Here is a 19799-nt window from a genome sequence, read left to right as displayed (position 1 = left end):
GAAGCAAATTGAAGCACCGTGTACTCTTTCTGAAAGTTATTAGAAACTCCTCTTTGTAGGAAAAAATTAATCTCCAGTTAGAAATCTTCCTCCTTTTCTACCTGTTATGTTTAGGGGGGTTATCTTTAGTCTCCAGAAATACCAGCACTGCTGATCAAAAGTCCTAGAGGTCAGGGATGGCGGGAATCTGTAGAGCATCCCTGTGCTTAGGAGACTGCTGTTCCTGCAGTGAAGAGGAGAGCAGGTTTGTGTAGTTAAGGTGTAGGTTTGATGATCACTGTCAGCTCTTGTGCAGACTATCTGATGTTAGACAGCTGTGCTTACAACGGCAGTCAAATGGTTTCTGCGTACCTTATCTTTAAAATGCATATGTGGCTTTCAGATTCCTTAGGGACTGTGCAACAATAACTATTTCAGGATCATTAAGTACAAAAGTAACGGGGACCATCTAGTATCTCCCCATGCCATAATCTTACTTCCCTGTGTTGCATCTAAGTTTGCAAACTAGCAAGTCCTGTGCCAGAGCAGAAGTGTCATAGTAGCACAGCCAGGGCCTCCCCAAAGCCGCTCATTGCTCCCCAAGGCAGCATTTCGTGCGGGGTGGTTATCTGGTACTTGAACGATCTGTGCCTGTTGCTTCTTTTTCCTGCCTTTCTGTGGAGGTTTGGCTGACACGCTCTGCTTGGAGTTGGAGGAAAGGTTTGTTCATCTGCCAAGTGTCTTAAGTAGCCACATCTATTTGGAATAAAATGGATGTTTATTTAGGTTACTCATCCTTACTAAGATTCTCTGAGACCTACTATCATTTCTTTAACCTGCTGTACATTGAATGGTAACAGTTAAGTAGTAATGAAGAGATAATTACTTATGTATACACAGAAGAAAATAGTATTGTGCATTCATTAATGCTGCTGTTGTGGTTTTGAGTGGCTTTTGGATAACCTAATATCCAGAGGGAAAAATCAGCAGGCTTGCCTTTTTTAGGGTAGTTACATTGAAATTAAGAGAAATGCATCTCTTACGAAGCAGTGTGCTGGTCAGAAAGCCTTTTTCATAATGACCAGAGCAGCTAGAAGCTTAATTAATTGCTAAAAGGATTTTCTATGAGGTCCTCTAAACATACCGATGCATTAACGCTCTGCTTCTGTTCATTTAAAACAAATTTCAGTGTTGATGTCCTGTGCCAGGGAACACAGACCATCCGTCCCATTCAGTGAAAACAAAGTTCTTCCATGCACTCCCAGTGGTTGGTACTGAGAAATAACTACAGTTTGTGCAAAAACAAAGCACATGTTCTCCCCCCACCACCCCCCCCCCCAAAAAAAAAAACAACAAAAAAGAAAAGTTTAGTGAGTATTCTTAAAGTCGTTACAGGAATTTGGAGTAGATAGTTAACTTTCCTGTTAGGCTATTTTACTACTTCACTCCAAGCCTCCTGTAGGCGTGCAAGACCCTTCATGAGAAGACAGAATCCTGACACTTTCTCTTCTCAATCTGTAGTAGCATTCAGGACTCCAGCTTTGTTTCTCCAGTTCAATATCAGCAACTTTACACGTCTCTTAGTCAGAATTGTTACGAAGTCTTTGAATGGGAATCGAAGTGTAATTTACTTCTGCTCCAAGGTTTATTCCATTGATTTCCTTAAAAAGAAAAGGCAGATGTGTGTGTGTGATGCCTGGGGTATAGTTTAAAAGGACAGGATATTCCACAGCCTGACACTAACTTTGTGTCAGCACTGCACATAATAAAGTTCCAGGATTCAAATTTGGTTGAAGCACATGTCAGAACAGAACATATATGTCAGAACATATATGATTACACATTGCACATGTATGTTCTGGTCTGCCATTATATCTCAGATCTGACTTGAAATACTTCATGTTTAAGTGTTTTACTTCTGGAGTAAAGCTGTGTGGAAAGCGGTGGCTTCTGTCCTGTAACGTGGGTGTTTATAAGTGGGTGTAGGGTAAGGTATTTCTTTTGAGGTTACCAAGAAAATCCATTACAGACTGGGATGCAACAAATGGGAGACCTCTCTGCGGAACAGCCGACAGCTTAAGGGGGAATACATCTCGACTAAAGAGGGGGACTTAGCCTCTAGTCCCTCATTGGAACTTGACAGTACAGAGATTTTAGCCTAGGTTTCCCACATCTTGGAAAAGAGCCCTGGCTGCTAAGCTGTAACACCCCTTCTAGGGAGGGACCCTTCCCTCCTCTCCCTTTCCTATCTGAATATAGCTTCCATCTTAGACCTGAGAGGTGTTTCCTGTCAAATTCTGTGCGCTCCTGTGAAGCGTGTTTTGATTCTGACAAACTGATGTTTTCTGAAGGCAAAGATGTTTTATTAACCCTTCTTCCTCCCGACTGGAATTGTACTACTGCTGAAGAGAGATTAAGATGTGAGTGGCAGCAGTGCTTTGATAACGTGGATAAATGACCTCATGTCTCATAAGGTCCCTATGTTCCCAATTAGATACGTGCCCAGAAATACTACCTTTTTCTCCTTGGCTCCGTTTTGCTCAGACGACCTGGTCGCAGCAATTTCGGTGTTTGTCCTGTGCAGAAGTGACTTGTATATTGCAGACTGAAGAAACTATCCGTTGCGCACAAAGCGTTGCCCAACTGGGCTGAACCAGAGGAAGTGCTATTCCTCTGCCAGCTGCTGCTCAGCTTCCATCCACGCTTGTACCAGTACCTTCCTAAACGCTTTGTCAAGCAAGTGCTTTTCTCTTTTTAGGACCTGCTGCAGCAGTTGTCTGAAGCTTTTAAGAAAAAAAAAAAACCTATAGAAAAGCACTCAACGTATTAGAAGAGGTCGCATTCACCACCTTCTGCAAAACTTCCCTCTTCGCACCTTATTTTGGGGATGTAATGGCAGAAGAAATACAGCAGCGTGCTCTGTTAGTAGAAGCTTGTGTCTAGTGTGGAGTGGGACAAAGAATCCCGCGGTGGCCTGACCATCTCACCATGGCACTTGCATGTGGTGTTAACCTGTAAAAACTGAGAGATTCTTCTAGCTTTGGAGTAAGTCAGTTACTCCTGCTCGGAATAGGGGTGCAATGGGAGCAGTGGGTGGGGGGACTCCTACCTTCCACATACACAGCTATTAAAAATAGCATTGCCTGTTGGGAGAGCCAGACTTCACACACTTATTTTTAAGACTCTGCGTGGGAGGAGGGGTTATTTCCCAGTTTTGTATATTGCCGAAGCAATCTGTAATGCTGCACTTGAGAGAGAGCAGTGGGCTTTGGCTTACAAGGCACAAGACTTGGGAAAAGACGAGCTAACCAGCATGGGTTGTGAGAGCATCATAGATGAAGCATTAACTATTAGTGCAATGTTAGCAAATGCTTCGAATAATATCAGAACTCTATAGAAAAGTCAGTAGCTCAGAAAAGTGGTCTAGTACATGACAGTTCTGTTTTTCAGTGCTGTTTCTTTCTTTCGCTTTTTTTTCTTGTTTTCCAAGCGGTGTGGTTACACACAGGGGTTGCCTTGCATACTTCTCAGCTACTTGCATGTATTGAATCAGGAAGAGAGAAGGAGAGTCTGTTCTGGGTAACTCCAGGCCTCCTTAGTGTGCCCTCAGAAGTGCGTGGGGCTGTGGAATGATTTTAAAGGGAAAGTGTCACTGGATGGCAAATGGGAAATTAGTAAAACTGTGAATTGCATGCTGCTTTCTGCTCTGTGCTACGGTGTGACAGAGCAGGTGGGCGCTAAGTCTCGTCTGTGTGTATTGCCGTAATATTTCTCATGTGATGCCATAAAGGAAACTAGCAAATAATTTGGAGAAGATGAGGACTATTGCGAAAAATTAGAGAACGGGTTATAGGGCTGGGGAGGGGGCACTGGGGCAGTGTCGAGGAGGCAGTGCTGAGAACGTGTGAGAGGAGCCCAGGCAAGTATGGTTCGTTTATCTCAGCAGTCTGAAAGCTGAGAACGGATGTACTAATAGATCAGGGGAGTAAATATTGGCAAGTTTACAGCCATTTAAGCTAAAGGTTAACGTTAGTGCAAGAACAGAAGGGTATAAACTAGTTCTGAACAAACCCAGGCTAGAAATCAGAAAGCAGTTTTTCTAGTTGTTAGTGAACAGCTTCCAAATGGGTTTCTTTGCCCTTTCTGTTTCTAATTAATCTAAAAATGGCTCTGTTTATGAAAGCTATTATATGACAGTCGTCTGTGGGAGCAAAGAATGGGACTTCATCATCCAGGAAGCCTCTAAGCAGGCTGTGAGAAACGTCCGTGGAGCCACAGCCTCTGTAACTATTTTTTGTAGCGTAGCCTCCCAGCGTTCACGCTGCCCACCAGCCTGCCTTTGCTGCCGAGCTCTGCTGCGTGCCGGGACCCTGTGGGTTTCAGAGCACAACCAGAGGTGCGTGGGAGAGGTATTTGCTATTAGATATAGTCACTGAAGTAAAACTGTGAAAATTATATTGCAGCCCGGCATGGCCTAGCTTTTCGGTACACTGATGCAGTAGATGTTAAAGATGCTAGCAAGTGTGAGGTGTTTTTTGAAGAATAGTATTAGTGACTCATGCCTTTTAATGAAGCTGTCATAGATACCGTTTTGTTTTCTGACAAATGTTCAGGTGGTAACCGTTTCAGAAAATATGGTGTAGTACGTAAGCAGGTTTGTACTTAAATGAGATTTTTTTTTTTTTTTTAAGTTTCCCATAGGATTTCAGTAGCTTATTTAGACAATAAATTGCAGCTGAACCCATCTTCGTTACAGCTTTCTTAAAGCTAACATCAGAAAAGTGTTTTTTTTTGGAGAGCTGGAAAAGTGACAGTCAAGACAGCATTAAATTGGTGATCTGTTCTAAGGGGGGGATAACTGAGCTATCCAGCATTTGGTGACTTTAGATTTGACTTTGCACTGGTTTATATATTTAGCCCCATCTTGGCCATTATTTTAAGCTTCTCTTATGTTCTTGTATATAAGAAACTGGAGATAACCTTACATAAAAGAGCATTTTATTTTAACCATGTTTCTGTCTCTGTTTTCTATTGTTTAGGGCAGTCAGTCAATATTCACCTTGTCACTTACGATAACATACGTGTTTTTGTGAAACTGTTGTTCAGACTAAGTTTTACTGCGAATTATTTAAACTTTCCTATTTTTATTCGGTGTATCCTGTTAGTGCTGCAGATTGAAATGCTTAAATATGTTTTTGTGATATTTTATTTAAAGGGTACTTGAAGGATCCAGTTTTGCCTGCATAAATATCTCTGTACATTGGCTGGTGTAGTCACTCTGAATTGTATCATGCCTCATTTGAGGAACGTATTTTAAAGCAAGTATTACTTCTTCATGTTTATGTGACATGGATGTATTACTTCATGTTTATGTGACATGGATTCATGTTACTCATCATAATTAAGCCACCCTATTTTTAGCCCGCAATACTGATATAGGACTACATACAGCTGCTAGAATCATCCCTCTCTCATCCTGTGTTTGAATTTGCTTCTCTTCCCTTTCAGTGGAGGTTAAAAGGCTTCAGTGACTTGAGAGCGTACAATAGAGTTGGCTACAGGAATGCTCCTCCTGCCTTCTCTGCTCAGTATTTGTGTATGTTTTGGTCGAGCTATGCTTGTCCAACCTGTCACAGACTTGCCAAAGGGGCTAATTGGCCTCTCAGTCACTTAACGTAGGTCAGCTATGTAATCATAGCCTGGTTTGTGGTGGATTTTTTTTTTTTTATCCCTTTGCACAGGTTTTCTAAACCCAGCTATTTTCACTTTTTTACATTAAATTTCCTGCCCTTTTCCCTGTCCCTGACAAGGAGGGGAGTAGTCTGACTGGGTTTTTAGAATAACATGCAGACCCGTTCTGCAGAGACCATCAGCTGTAGGTTCGAAAGCTGTATCTGGGCTGGTTAACGTTGGTATGATCGCTGGAGTCAGCTTCGTCAGAGCTGCAGTGTGCCAGTGCCCCTTCTTTCTCATTCATTACATCCGCTAGCAGTGCCCGCAGAGGCTGGCGGAGGAATGCGCTTACATGGGGTTTATAACAAATCTGTATGGGGTATTTTGGTTCATTAATCAGCTGCTGTCTTCGGTAGGAAATACAAATCTACACAATATTCCCACCTACAGAGAAAGGCAAATTATTTCAGCCAGCAGTCATTAAGCTCAAGGTAGGGTATGGCCAAGATTCTTTCCATGCTTTCTTGAAAGTTGGTGTATCTGTAGCAAATGAAGACGAAAATATAAGAAGAGAAAGCAGAGGTAGCTGGGCATTGCTCCATAGGGTTATTAGTTATTATTCCTCTGCCACACTGCTATATGTGCTGGAGAAGTTATTTAGTGGTGATTTTTGAAAAGGGTTTGCCCCTCGCCTCTTCGTGTGATCTGTTACTTGATTTCTGATTATTTGACTTAAGATGCTGAAAATGAGCCATCACGGCAGTAACTGAAATAGTTGGAAGCTAGACTTTGTAGTCTTTATTATGCTCCAAACTCAAGTACTCTGAAAAATCAAGCTTTTGTTATCTTGAAATGGCTGTCTAAAAGGAGCAGATGGTCCTGATTCTGTTATTACTCTTCTCTTCTGATGGGGATAGTACACTTGCTTGTTTCACAGGGAAGCTATGAAAAAGCAAAGTATTGTTTAGAGCAGTTGAGTAATGTGGTGATGAGTACAAGGAACGCTTCCTAACCCGCTGTGTGTAACAATGGTTCTGTTTGTTATGACAGGGCTTGGCTGCAATGCAGTAAATAATGCATGGGGCCATTCATTGAACAACACAAAAAATACTGAGTGGTTTCTTGTTTGTTGAGCAGTAGGACATACTCTGTTCTTGCTGAGAAAGGGGCTTACCTCCAAGCCTATGAATAGTCTTGAGGTCCGTACAGAGTACCACTCTGTAGGATACAGTCATGTAGGGCAAAATAAAATGAAAATCTGGAGGGTGAATTAATGTTCTGGGAAGGAAGAACTCAAAACCACTTTTTTGGCTCTAGGTGGTAACTGAACTGTTATCCAGGGCAAGAAAATCAACTCTGAGCAGGTTTGAGGGACACACAGCCCCTTTATCCTGAGGGCATGCAGTGGGAGATGAGCACAGTATCGTATCCCGACAGTGCTGATTTAGACCGGATGAAAATAGACAACGTAGGGTACCTGAATCCTGAGGAAGAGTTAGGTGCCGAGACTGTTGGCTGCAAAATTTGGTGCAGAGAAAGGAGCCGACTTCCTGTAGCTAAATCTTGGTGTTATTCCTACCTTTCTACAGAACACGCAAACAGGTTTGTCAGAGACCGTTTACCTGTTCTCCCTGTTATGCTCAAGTGGGAAAGCAAGCTCTATAGTGTTGGTTTAAGCCATTGTATTGTGGACAGCTGAACTGCCATGCAGACCATCCGTAGGGACTAATACACTTTCGTCTTTTATCTCTAGAGAAATGATCCGCAAGGGGTGATGATGCTCAGCTAACACCAGGGTCTCTAATAGCCTACCTAGACTACGTGCAAAGTCATTAAGACATGTTGATGCCTGTTAGCTGGCATTGATGTTATTATGTAGTTTCCTAGTTGAGAGAGGTTCTGGAATAACATAGGTAAGGAGCAATAGAGTTGAGGCCTGGGCAGTCTGTGAGGAGATTAACTAGACCCATCCATCTTCCTCAAAAGCAGCTCTGAAAAATGCAAGTACTCCATCTTTTTAAAAGCTTCTGGGAGGGAGATTTTGTAGCCTCCTTAGACAATCCATGCTCACTTAGACTTATCGCTAAAAGCTTTTCCAGATGTCTAACCTGGCTTTTCCACTGCTGCAAGTTAAGCACGTTATGTCTTTATCTGTGTTATCTGTGCTTACAATAGAAATGCTGAATAGTTTGCTACACTTGTCCTTGCCTCCACTGGTTTGTGTCTGAAGGCTATTATGTCTACCTGATGCCTATATATTTCAGAGCACCTGCGACTTTTACTTCTCAGGTTTCTTGATCAAAAAAAAGCAGTTATAGCTCTAAGTGTGAGTGTAATTCCTTCCCCCTCCCCCCTCCACCTCCAGCACGTCTGGGCTCAGATGAGTTTCTGTTTTAATGAGGTTGATTATTTAATTAGATGTGCAATTAAGACATTTTGATTGTAATTTTCTAATCTCATGAAATATCACATTCTTATGTTTTGAATGCCGTAAGGGGGGAGAGAGAGAGAGAGAGAGAGAGAGAGAGAGATGTAATTTGAAAGAGGAAGCAGCAGAGGGAGAGTTTTCTCTGCAATAAATACTTCCTTTACTGCCTGTTAATTTGAGTTATTTAAGCTGACTGAAATTTAAAAGCCAGTTTGATAGTTGTTCCTGGAATAGGAGCACCCAGTTGGTAAAAATTTTAGTCAGCTGAGTTCTAGAGGACAATGTAGAAGATTTGTAAGGGCCTCTGAAGGCATTCAGCTGTTCTCAGGTGCACATCTAAGAAAGGTTTTGGTGCCAGTCATTCCTGGGGCACAAGGAAATAATGTGTCACCCCAGAGCTTGCCACCTGGAACAGCTTTGCTCTCCAAATCTGACCCTCACTTTGAAGGCTGGTGCGGGATGTGACACGTGGGGTGGCTTTGGCTCAGGAGCAGCTTCTGAAAAGAGCCCAGTGTCTGGGAAATGAGGCTAGTTTGTGCCCTGGGATGACTGGGACTTACTGGGTGAGGAATAAAATAGCCTTTTCTATGAAACACTGGATTTCAGAACTGATAGTATTTGGTTTTATCTACCAAAAGTCATGGGTGTAAACATCAGCATGAAAACAAGGAGGGGAGGAGGTTTAGCTTGTGTTATTAAAAGGGCGGTTTGGGATATTTTGTCAGGAAAGGCTATGCCTGTCCTTGCAAGTGACGCTGATGACTGTGAACAAATCAAGTGGAGGAGAGTTTTAATGTGAGCCTTTCACATTCACTAGCTTTATGAACAAAACTGCCTTTAAGGTCTTTACATCACAAGAATTCCCAGATCCGTTTTAGCCCCAGGAGAAGTTTTTGGCTGATGTGGCAGCAGCCGCCTCAGAGGGAGGTGTTGAGGACTCATCGCAGGCAGCTCGGAAGTCCTTTCTATCCCTGCCTCATAAAAACTAGCCTAAGCTGTGAAGCACAAGGATTCGTAGCCTTGCAAAGATGTTAGTGCTATTTTAACTCTAGGCTTTCATTAACCTTATAAAAATTCCACGGCTTGAATTTTGCTTTATTCTTCACCCTGGAAATATCCTTTATTTCCAGACTATGTGAAAGTCTTTCCTTCTACTAGTTTAGAAACATTCATCTCCCAGGTTTTGGTAGACATCTTTGCATTCAAATAAAGTAACAATAAGGAGTCTAAACACCTTTGGTCCATCAACAAGAAGTCAAACAGCACTGTGGGTCTCACTTATTCATGGCAGGTAGACTTACACTGCCTACCTTTCTCTCTCCTTTGAAGGTAAACAGTCCTAATGCCTCTAATCTCTAGCAGATTTTCATGTGCCAGAGCTGCTATTGTTGTCTTCCTATAAGCCAAATAGTTTACCTTCCTGTTTTATATGAGGAAAATCCCCTTTAAAGGAGGGGAAACTCTTTTGGTATTAAGGAAGGTCATGTCTCCTTCCTTCTCTTCAGGGGTTTCAAGGCCAATAGTTAGTAATTATTGCTTTCGAGCAGGGTGCTATAGAAGGGATCTGTGTCGTTGTTCCCTTTCGAGCTTGCAGATTGTCCTTGCACCTAGCCTTACTTCTTTCCTAAGTGGGAAAGAAAGGATCAGTGCTTTGTGTGACACCTTCATGAAACTTAAACTTATTCTTTCATCTGAAGGCAATATCTTAAAGATGTATTTAATGTGATGTGTGTTGTGGAACTACAGAGTGGCTATGATGACAGAAATAGCATTGGTAGGCTAATTTTAAATGACTTGGAATATTACTGTCTCTTCTCTTCCAAACTTATCTTAGCATCACTGGCTATATTGTGGTGATCCATATGACCTCAGAGTGCACGCACTGAGGACAGTTGTCAAACACTGGAGAACCACTGTTTTTACATTAATACTTCAGTCTTTAGACTTTTGGTTTGATTTTCTTGTGGCTGTGAAGAAGATAGTGAATTGTTTTCACTACTGAACCGATTGACAGCCATTACACTGTATATTTGAACTTCCGTGGTCCAAAACAGCTCTGACCCCAGACTACCTCACCAAGCGCGCGCTCTCTCTCTCTCTTTGGGGAAATGCAGTAGGCAGCTTCATTTTCAATAAATGATGCTCCTTTTTTGTTTGCTTTACGGAAGAAAAGTGGTTTATTTTAGAGAGTTCTTGGGTCAGAGATGTCTGAGGCTATTTGTGAGATGGGTGCAAGTTGGACAGAATTTATCCCTGATGTTTTAGATGGGCTATCTGCATTGACTTCTCCTTTCTTCTCCCTTTGTTCCAACTCTGTACGTAATATTTTATCCTGCATTTACTTAAGCGCCACATTTTTTATTTTCCCAGCATCTGGGGCTAGAAATGTTCTTGCTTGTTTTCCTGGAGGAAGAAAGGTGTAAGAGTCTGGGAGGAGGAGGAAATATGCTTGAAGCTTGCTCTTTTTCCTTTGGTTAATCCACTCATGCTCATGGAGAAACTGCTTACTTACACAATGTAATCAGTAATTTGGTACTTTACAGGAAGCTGGAATGAAATAGAAAGATGATGAGGATTAAAAAAGAAAGAAGGGTAGTGTATACCTCACAGACATCAAAGCACTTGGCCTATATAGTTGAGCCTGGTTTTACTGGTTTTACTAATTCCCTACTGGCTCAACCTAAAATTAAAATCTGTTGGCAAATTAAAAAATCACAGTAAGAAGTATTTAAATTTTTAAGTGGAAGTTTTATTTCTCTAGTAGAAGACAAATCACTTAGCAGTCTGAGCCTTAAGGTAAAACACATTCTTTCTCATAGGCTTTTTACTTAGATGTGAGTTGCACGTATTTTTTCCAATCCTGAATTATTTTCATTATTTCCAAAAATTAGAGCCCTGAAAAACAGAGCCTGAACCAATAAGCAAACAATCTCCCATGTGTTAGATAAGAGATTTTAAGTAATTGAAAGGAACAGTCCTGCTTGCTTCTGAGAGCACCTGTTTTGTCTTTTTATAGCCACATTTTCCTCTCCAGCTCTTTGAGCTGTCGTAAGGGCCGTGACCAGTGCTTCACTGCTCACGACCTCGGTTAGCAGTGTCTCCTGTCTCCTTGTCTAATGAGATCTGCTCACTTTTTCCATGGGTTTTTTTTTTTTTCTGCTCTTATAAGGCAGTCATGAAAGTATTGGGATTTTATGTGGTAGTGCTTGGAAACCTGCGTAGTCTGTTTTGGATCTCAAGAGCCCTGGCTGGAGGATTGTGTTTGGCCCTAGTGCGTTTTTGACTTGAATGTACTGCAGGGAGGGAAGAAGACCAGGAACAGAAGAAATATGAAGGACAGGGGCAGAGGCAGCAATATCAATATGGCATTGGCTCCACTTGTAAGAGGGTCTCTGGAAAAGAGGGAAGGCACGTAAAAGCCTAGGAGGCTGTCTAATGGGTACTTCAGGTGCTCTAGATTGTTAATGCCAGCAAGAAAGGGTTGTCTAACTGATACTTTTCTTTTTGAATGCTGTGAAAGAGATCACTGAAGAAGGTCCTTTTTGTCTTATTTGTATGCAGAACTTTGAAGTTACTAAATGCCACACAAATCCTGGATTGCATTTTATTTTCTTAGTTGGGCAGTCTTCATCCTTATGTGAATGAATTTGATTTAGAGCTTTGGCTCTGAGCTAAAGTGCTGTAATTGGTGTGTTTAGTAGTAATCGTTTCTACTGCAGTGGAACTCGGTGCCCTCAGTTGGATAGCAGCCTTCCTGTCCTGGCATGATGCAAACATATAATGAGAAGCTCAGGGTTAGACTCTTAAGAGTGTTTAAAGCTAAAGCAGCTCTGAAAATCTGACCTATGGTTCTTGGCCCTGCACCAAAGGAAAGAGCAAAGAGAAGGAGAGGCTTCTGGAAGATGGAGGAAATGAGTGACCATGGTGGTCCTCCAGACTTATGGGGATCTGAAATGAAGTTGGCTGCCTGATTTCTGTGCCTGGCTGAAAGGGGCAGTGCTGTGGCTGCACATGGAAAGGGCAGAGGGTACTGTTCACCAGTATTGCTGCTAAGACAAAGTATTGTGACCCGTGGCATTAGTCTACCTGTAAGCAAAACTTGTGCTTATATCCATCGAACAAATGAGCTGACGGGGACACCAGCCTGACCATCATCAGCTGATGCTTCACTGAGGTAGACGGGTGCTGGGAAGAAGCTGTCGGTAGAAGCTGTCAGGAGAATATCCCATGCAGTGAGGGCAAGGCTGGGAGCACGGCGATGTTTGTGGAGGTAGTGGTGAATAAAAGTTGGCTTTGGTGTAGGTAAGAGATTTGGGAGGGGGGAAGCAAGCGTCATTGTCAGCAAGGCTGGCTCACAAGGAGGTAGGAGGTACTTGAGTAGGTGGGAAGACAGTGGCATTTCTATAGCTAAGTCACACAGGCCTCTTAAAAGTTCCACCGCACACTAAAAAGACTTTGTTTTGAAAGATGCAGTGAATTGTCCTTGAGCAAAACCAGACAACGTGCACAGCTCCTGTATAATGCCTTCAGTGCTGGTGCAGCTGTGAAATAGCCTTTGGGAAAGAAGTGGGTGCTTGTGTTGGGTACATGAAGAAGGGCAGCCCACCAGTAGGATGAAGGGAGCATTTGTGAAAAAGGGGATGTGATGCAGACCAACTGGCCAGGAGGACTTTCTTAGCAGCAGTCCTTTGGATGCCCCAGGGGCAGCTTGTGGTGCAGATAAGAAGCGGCTTTAATTTAGGCACTTTTTACAGGGCTGGCGTCTGCTGCTGCCCTGATTTTATACTTAAAGGAAAGAAGTGTCAGTTCAAAGTGAGTGAATCTGATTCTATATGCAATGTTTTTGCAGTCATTCTTTTATGTAATGATAGGACTTTTATTTTTGGGAAATGCAAGATCAATGGGGTGTTCAATCCCCCACACTTAGAACAGAGCTGGTACTAGTCTTCCTTAAGCTGGATATGATGTGTTTGCGCAAGGGCATCACTGAATCTTGCAGGTTAGTCTGGGGGTGAACCAGAGATATAAAAATATACATATGTATCTCTAAAATGGGCAAAGAATCTTCTTGGAACGGGTTAATTGTTTAGTCCTGGGCTTTTTTCCCGGCCCCCCCTGCTCCGCAGTCCTACCGGGTGCCAGGAGCCAGGCAGAGCGTTTTTCCAGTGCAGATGTGCTCACTGTGCTGTGCTGCCTGCTCTCCTGATGCCTAAGGAGTGCTTTTTTGTCTTTAGTCAGATTGGTCCCATCAGTTCTTATTTCCTTCTGAATGGATAATAAAGTGGAGAATCATTTCAAGTCGAGGAGTGTTGGTGTGTGAGCGAAAGAGGGAGGCTGCGTGTGTGAGGATCTAGGCAGTAAGCAGCTGACGAGGAGGAGTAAAGTAGCAATAGCTGCACAGCTTTCTCTCTGCCTCTGAAGTACAATATTTTCTGTTGAGTCACAACTGAAGAGAAGGATGAAGTTTTAACTGTACTTGGTACTGCCTGAGAAGGAAAAGATGCATTACGTTGGTGAACAAAAGAATTTCTGTTGAGGGATCCTCCTTGAAGCTGACAGGATTTCTGCATTTTTTGGTTACGTTCATTGGCTTCTACGGTTTTTTGCTTTTTGGATTTTTAGCAGCTGTTTGCATTTTTTTTTTTTTTTTCTTCAAAACATGCCTTCAACTTTACATGGTTTCTCGTCCTAGTGCTGCTGTGGAACAGGATACTCTCGGTGCCTTTGTACCATCTCTTTTCCCGACCCCTGAGATGGGACATCAGGAATATGTTGATAATCTCCATAGTGAAAGTTCATTATCTGATGAACCTTTAACAAGATTAGGAATCATTCAGGACTTCTGTTTTCTATGAGAACAAGCTATTGTATTCTGTAGTTTTCTATTAATTCTATAAATTTCCTTTACATTTTAACATTTTATTTTATTTTGGAGCAGAAAGGTAAGTGAATGATTGGAACGAAGTGACTAGGTATAAACTACAAATAGGCAGCAAACAAGGAGAATTGCTCTTTCTTTATTTTTAGGGTGAGCTGTTTGTGTGTTTATTTTAGTAATAGCTCCATTGGAAGCTTACTGGATGTAAACACGTGCTTTGCAAAGACAATCTACTATTGGTATGTTCGTTTGTATAATCTATTTTTTTAGTTTTTGTATTCACCCCTTAGACACTAGTTGTAGATGTCTTACTTCTGGTATAATTGGGGTTGTGTCTGTTTACTTCACATACTTTTATATTAAGAGGATTTGTATCTCAGTTGGAATTTGACATCAAAATCGCTGTGTGAAGAAGAGTTGAAGGGAAAAGGATTTTGGAATAATTAAAATTTGATCTCTTGAAAATCAAATAGCTAGAGAGTAATTAAATTACTGGCTTGATTCTTCCTCAAATGTCACTTAAAACAGGCTTGCTTTTTAACCCAGAATATTTGTCATTGGCCTGATTTCCTGTGCTGAGAAGCTTGTGAGCTGATGAGATGAAATGACTGGCATGAAGGAGCAGTGAGGATGCTGTACAAGCTCATGAATCAGAGCAGATGGTGTGACAGTTTCGATATTTTTTTCGGTTTTTGTTCCTTTTTTGCGGGTAGCTAATGGAGACCGTTTCTGGGATAAACATCAATATTTAATCCAGAATGCTTAGCTTTTCTGCCCTCAAGATAAGAAGGAAGATGCATACAAAAGTAAAGCTTCAGTTTTAGCCCAGGAGGATTTTAGTTGAAGAGAGCTGCAGTTTAGCAGCACGGGCTGGAAAAGCCCGTTTGTTCCATCAGCTGCCTACGTTACCTTTTCCCTTCCTGTCTGAAAGCTACTGAGTGTCTGTCTGCCCTGAAGTGGTGCAGGACAGGCCAGAGACAGGCGAATGAGATGATACAGCACCAGTCCAGCTATGCTAGCAGTGCCTCTTGACAACACAGGTTGCATTTCCTAGTTGCATCACGTTGGGCTGGTGGGTGCTGCCTATCACTCCCGGCTCTGACTGTCCTTGTTAGTTGAAGCACTGTCAGCTGGAAAACCAGCTCCAGACCTCCTCAGTGAGCAATTGGAGTTTTGAGAAAAATCGTAGGGATGAGTGTGCGTTTCCTGGTGGCTCTCATCAGAAATGCAGCACTTGGGAGTGCACATGATTGCTTCAGTGCTGGTTGTAAATTGGATTGCAAGTCGGGGAGAGTACAGCATGTTCTGTTTCTGTTACTCTAGGCAGAGCTCTTAGCCTCCTTCAGTGCTTTCATAATAGTGCGCGCAAACCTTATTTAAGGCAGAAGTACTGGCAGTGCCGCCCGTCTACTCTCCTGTTAGAGGTAGCTGGAACAAGCAGAAACCTTTCCATAAAGCCAAGCGTATTTCTGCAGTCCTGATCGCAAGGCCAGCTAACTTGTCAGCGTGCCCCAGTGCTTATATTTCAGTTGTTGGTGCTGTTTCCCTTAAACAGAAAAGTTGGTTCTTGCTCTGGCTGATCTATTCAATATAGTACTTGTTCTTCAGGATCCTGATGTGGGAAAAATCTACTTTAAAGAGCAGCTGTCAGCTGATTACATTGCAGTGCATTAGCTTGTCATGAGTAAATCATTTAATGGAGATACCTGATTCATTCAGCCATGTACAAAATCCCATATAACCTAACATGAGTGCTCTGGAAATAACGAAGCTGCTGAACTTCATTCTCTCTCAATTTGCTCTGAAACTGCTAACAGCTTGGGTTCCCTGCTTGCTGCCGAGGAATGGAGTGATTTTGCATAAGAATGATAGAAGAAACTGCGATTTCTTCCCTTTTTCTCAGCAGTCAATTATCCTTTTTGCTGTTTCTCAGCGGAGGATATTCTTAGATTTAAGTAGGTACCTTAGACTGAGCTTGCTGCTGGCTATGCACAAGCCCTGTCACTGCATTGCCATGGTCAGCAGCTTTCAGCCTGTTCTTGCCTTTCCACTCAGAGGGAGCTTATTTCTTTAACCCTGTCTCTGCATGCCTTGTTTTCTTGGCCACCAGGTAATGGCAGATTTCGTGTGTTACTGCAACGGGTGCCAGCTGCTGCTCCTTTTAGCTTGCAGGAAAAGCTGTGATAAAAGGATGTGGCTGCCCAGGGAATGAGTACATCTCTGGGAAGGGCAGGGCTGTCTAGTGCCTAGCCACTCTCAGGGTCGATTAATTTCAAAGGCCTAATATCTCCATTCTTCTCCATCTGTGCTATCAAAGCTGGTGCCAGTGAGGAGGGGGGAGCAGCGTTAGTCCTGTTTTACAGAAGGCTGAGAGACACTTAGCAACTTTTTCAGTCTGTTGTAGTTTGTAGGGGGTAGTAAGGAGTTAAGGTTGTGTGCTATCTCTCATAGTAATACTCTTTAACTACGTGAATTTAATTTCAGGCAGTTTCTCAACAAAATTTTTTACGCTGCTGATGATCCCCTGGCAACACTTCAGTGTTTTTTTTTTTGTTTTTTGTTTTTTTTTTCAAACCCTCGTAGTCAGTACTTTTTACTGTTCCTTCACTTTGTAGCTACATCAGTCACGTGCTGATATAGCAAAATATTACTTGGTGGTGTTTTTTTTTTTGCATCAGTTGAATGTCCCTGTGTAAAGGGTAGCAAATACCTGTGGCATGAGATATGCGTAAGTGTGTAATTCATTCAGCCAATGTGCTGAGTTCCCCGGCTCACTTTCCACCATGAGAGTTACTGGTATGGCAAATCTGACCTTTTGTTCTCTTCCCTCTTTTCATCGTCAAACAGCTTTGGAAAGGTTTCAACTGTATTTTTGTAAAATGTGATAGGAACAGAGGCTGGCTGTCGTTCATTACACCATTCATGTTCTGATACAACTTCTGCTCTGCTTTATTGAAACAAATCTGTTTGCAGATATAGGTGAAACATGAAAAACATCATTGGAAGCGCTTGAAGATTTCAGAAAGTTTTACAGGTGGGGCTGAGATGCAGTTAGAGTTTTAGCAGCTTATGCTCCAATATGTGAACAAGAACACAGATTGATAAGGCTTGGACAGGAACAGGATTACTAAGTAAGGGGCTGTGAAATAGTTTCTTTGCTCAAATGTGTTTTTTTTGTTTTTATTTTTTGTTTTTAAATCATTTTCATCCTTTTATAACCACTTTCTTTTCAATAGTATGAATGTATTTCCTTTATAGTCCACCTGTGAAGTGCTGTGCATCTCTTCTGCACCTTACTTTTATCCAAAGTGTCCTCAGCTGAACAAATGCTTCAGAATACATTTTGTTCTCTAGTCCTGCTGCTTTTCACCCAGGCTTACTCAGCCTCAGGTATCTTCTTGTTCAAATAATTCATAACAGGACTCAAAAGTTGGAATTTCTGTTAATTACCCGAAACAAGGCTCGGAAAGAGAAAGAGACATATTCTAAGAAGCAAGCAATAAATGCCACGGTTAGGTGTGGTCCAACCCAAAATTAAATCTAATTTTGTTAATTAGAGAATAGCATGCTCACCTCCAGAAGTTATACTGTCAGCAAGGCTGGTTGTAACTCTTCGTGTTGCTGTCAAGCCTTGTTGTTAGGATCCTTTTAGCAATTAATGTGTTTAAAAATCCTGTTTAAAATTCCTTTCCCAGGAAGACCTGATGTTTCAGCATGCAGAGTGCTGGGGCGATGTTGCTATGGCAGCCTTAGCCATGAATTCTGTCTTCTGTTAATGCCAAAACCTTTTTTCCCCACCATGTCCTGCATTTTACTTCATGGTATTTTTCATGTTTAAACAACTCTTTATACAATAGCAAAATGATTTTTTTACTCATTTTGTTACTTTTCCTGTTGTAATTGTTAGTACAGGTAACACAATACCACTTGGCATGGAAGATGCTATAAAAGTAATCTAGTCCGAAAGATTTCACTCGGTGCCATGGTGGTGTGAGTCAATAGCCAGAGAGGCTGCGTGAAATGTCTTTTGGTCGTAGTCATTTTTTGCATCTCTTTGCTGATGACTATCTCATCTGCACCAGGGCACCAGTACCTTCTGACATGAAGGTGTGGGGCAAAGATGTCTCAGAATCTCCCTTAATGTGATGAAAGCCACATACCTGGTAAAGAGACAAACTGATCTCGTGTTAGTAGAGGTTTAATGGACACAAAGGGGCCAAACTCTCTCCTGACACTCTTCCACTTGACTGCAGCCCGCTCACTGCTGCTTGGGGCAGTGCTGAAGGGACTACACAAGGCTGCCTGTCTTTTCAGTTGCGTTTGTCCAGTGGCTGGTAGAAGTGAAGACCCTGCTCCAAGTGGGTTGCAGCCAACTTTCCTCTCTCTGGTGGAGAGCCTGACCTTCTCCAGAGCACTGTAAATGTGAAGTTTGATCCCCAACTGTTGAGCAGAGATTTCATAATTGCAATTTATTTTTTCATGAGACTTCTCATATTCTTATTTCTCACCCATTGATGCTTATCATTGGCATGCCTGCTGTTATTGCAAACCTTTATACCAGAAAGAAATGCAACTGTTTATTCATGTTTTAAGAGGATATTTCAGAAATGTGGCCAGTGGCAAGGTGATCATCTCTGCAGTCTGTGTGGTAGGTTGCCTGTTTCCGCCTGTCTAAAATCTTAAGATGTCGTTTTTGTTCCCCTGGAAATTAAAAAAAAAAAAAAAAAAAAAAAAAAGAAGAAAAAATCCCTAAGAAAAGCCAGAGTGCTCTCACTGTTCCTTAGCTTGAGCCTGGCTTTCTTTGGGGCGGTTGCAGTACATAGTACTGGGGATGTCACTGAAAGCTTTGTAGCTTGCTCTTCCATCTGCACACCCAGAGATGACTGTGCTGAAATAAGCCCTGAGATCTCCTGGAGACAAATGCCTGCTAAAAAGGCAATCAGAAGTTTGTGTAGTATGTGAGGGTTTGCGGTATCTGGCAGGATATCAGGAGGCAAATGCTCTCTCTCTCTCTCTCTAAAGACTGGATTTCTTGTTACATGTTGGTATGACTCCTCAACTGATCCTGGGAGAGAGAGAGACTTAAGCAATGATCTAAGTCTAGATTTTTTTTTGGTTACTTTTACTGTCATTTTGATGACTCTGTGCCATGAGGAACCCGTGACCTTGACACAGGTGACATCAGAGGAACAAGAGACCTTTATAGGGGATAGATAACTGCACAGCACCTGATCTGGAACAGCCAAAGGGAACAAGAGCGCCCACACAACCCTGGGTGGGAGGAGGAGTGAAGGACCCTGGTAGGAGGTGTGGAGGGACGGGGAGGTCAGCCCACAGTATGAAGTGTGGGAGTACCTGGAGCTCTGTGTCTGACTGGAGAAAATGGAGATTTCCATTTGCTTACCCCACTGTACAGAGAGGTGGAGAGACTCGCTCTGAGCCAGAGCTGACATCCTCATGTTCTGCTCTGGCCCTGTTCCCATACTGGGCGGAAACAATTTTCGTCCCTCTTGGAACGAGCTGGATAGGTGTTGCTGGTTTTTGAGATCCGAGTTACTGCTTTTCTTCTGTGTTCTGATAAACTGCTCCTCTATAATGAAGAGCTCTAAGGGGAAAAAATGTATGTATAAATGACAGCTACATACTGTTTGCATTTAAGTGTCTGCTTTGGAATGGCTGCAGTCCTGCGAGTAAGTGTTTGACAGGAAGAAGCGTTCTCCGTAACAAACAACTGCTGCTGTTGAGTGTTGCAAAAGACAAAGGAACTCAGAATAAATTCCAACTGAATTGATTTTTTTTATTAATTAATTTTTTTTTTTTAAACTATAAAGATGATTAAGT

General features: G+C 42.3%; 1 protein-coding gene across 7 annotated transcripts in view; it reads left to right on the top strand.

Annotated features, from left to right (window-relative positions):
• LOC104150901 (protein unc-13 homolog B) overlaps window positions 1–19799 on the top strand; it is a 217833-nt gene that overhangs the window by 88045 nt on the left and 109989 nt on the right. For 2 of the 7 annotated variants that reach the window (XM_068925340.1, XM_068925338.1), the window contains exon 1: window positions 13285–14022. The exons of 4 other annotated variants lie outside the window; for them this stretch is intronic. The gene's annotated coding sequence lies outside the window, so the exon portion shown is untranslated. Of the gene's footprint in view, window positions 1–13284; window positions 14023–19799 lie in introns of those variants that run through there. One more of the 7 variants, XM_068925339.1, reaches the window with a different exon arrangement.

Source organism: Struthio camelus, chromosome W, assembly GCF_040807025.1.
Source record: "Struthio camelus isolate bStrCam1 chromosome W, bStrCam1.hap1, whole genome shotgun sequence".
NCBI lineage: Eukaryota > Metazoa > Chordata > Aves > Struthioniformes > Struthionidae > Struthio > Struthio camelus.
Note: the sequence above shows the minus strand (reverse complement) of the source record. Positions and strands in the feature narration are given on the sequence as shown.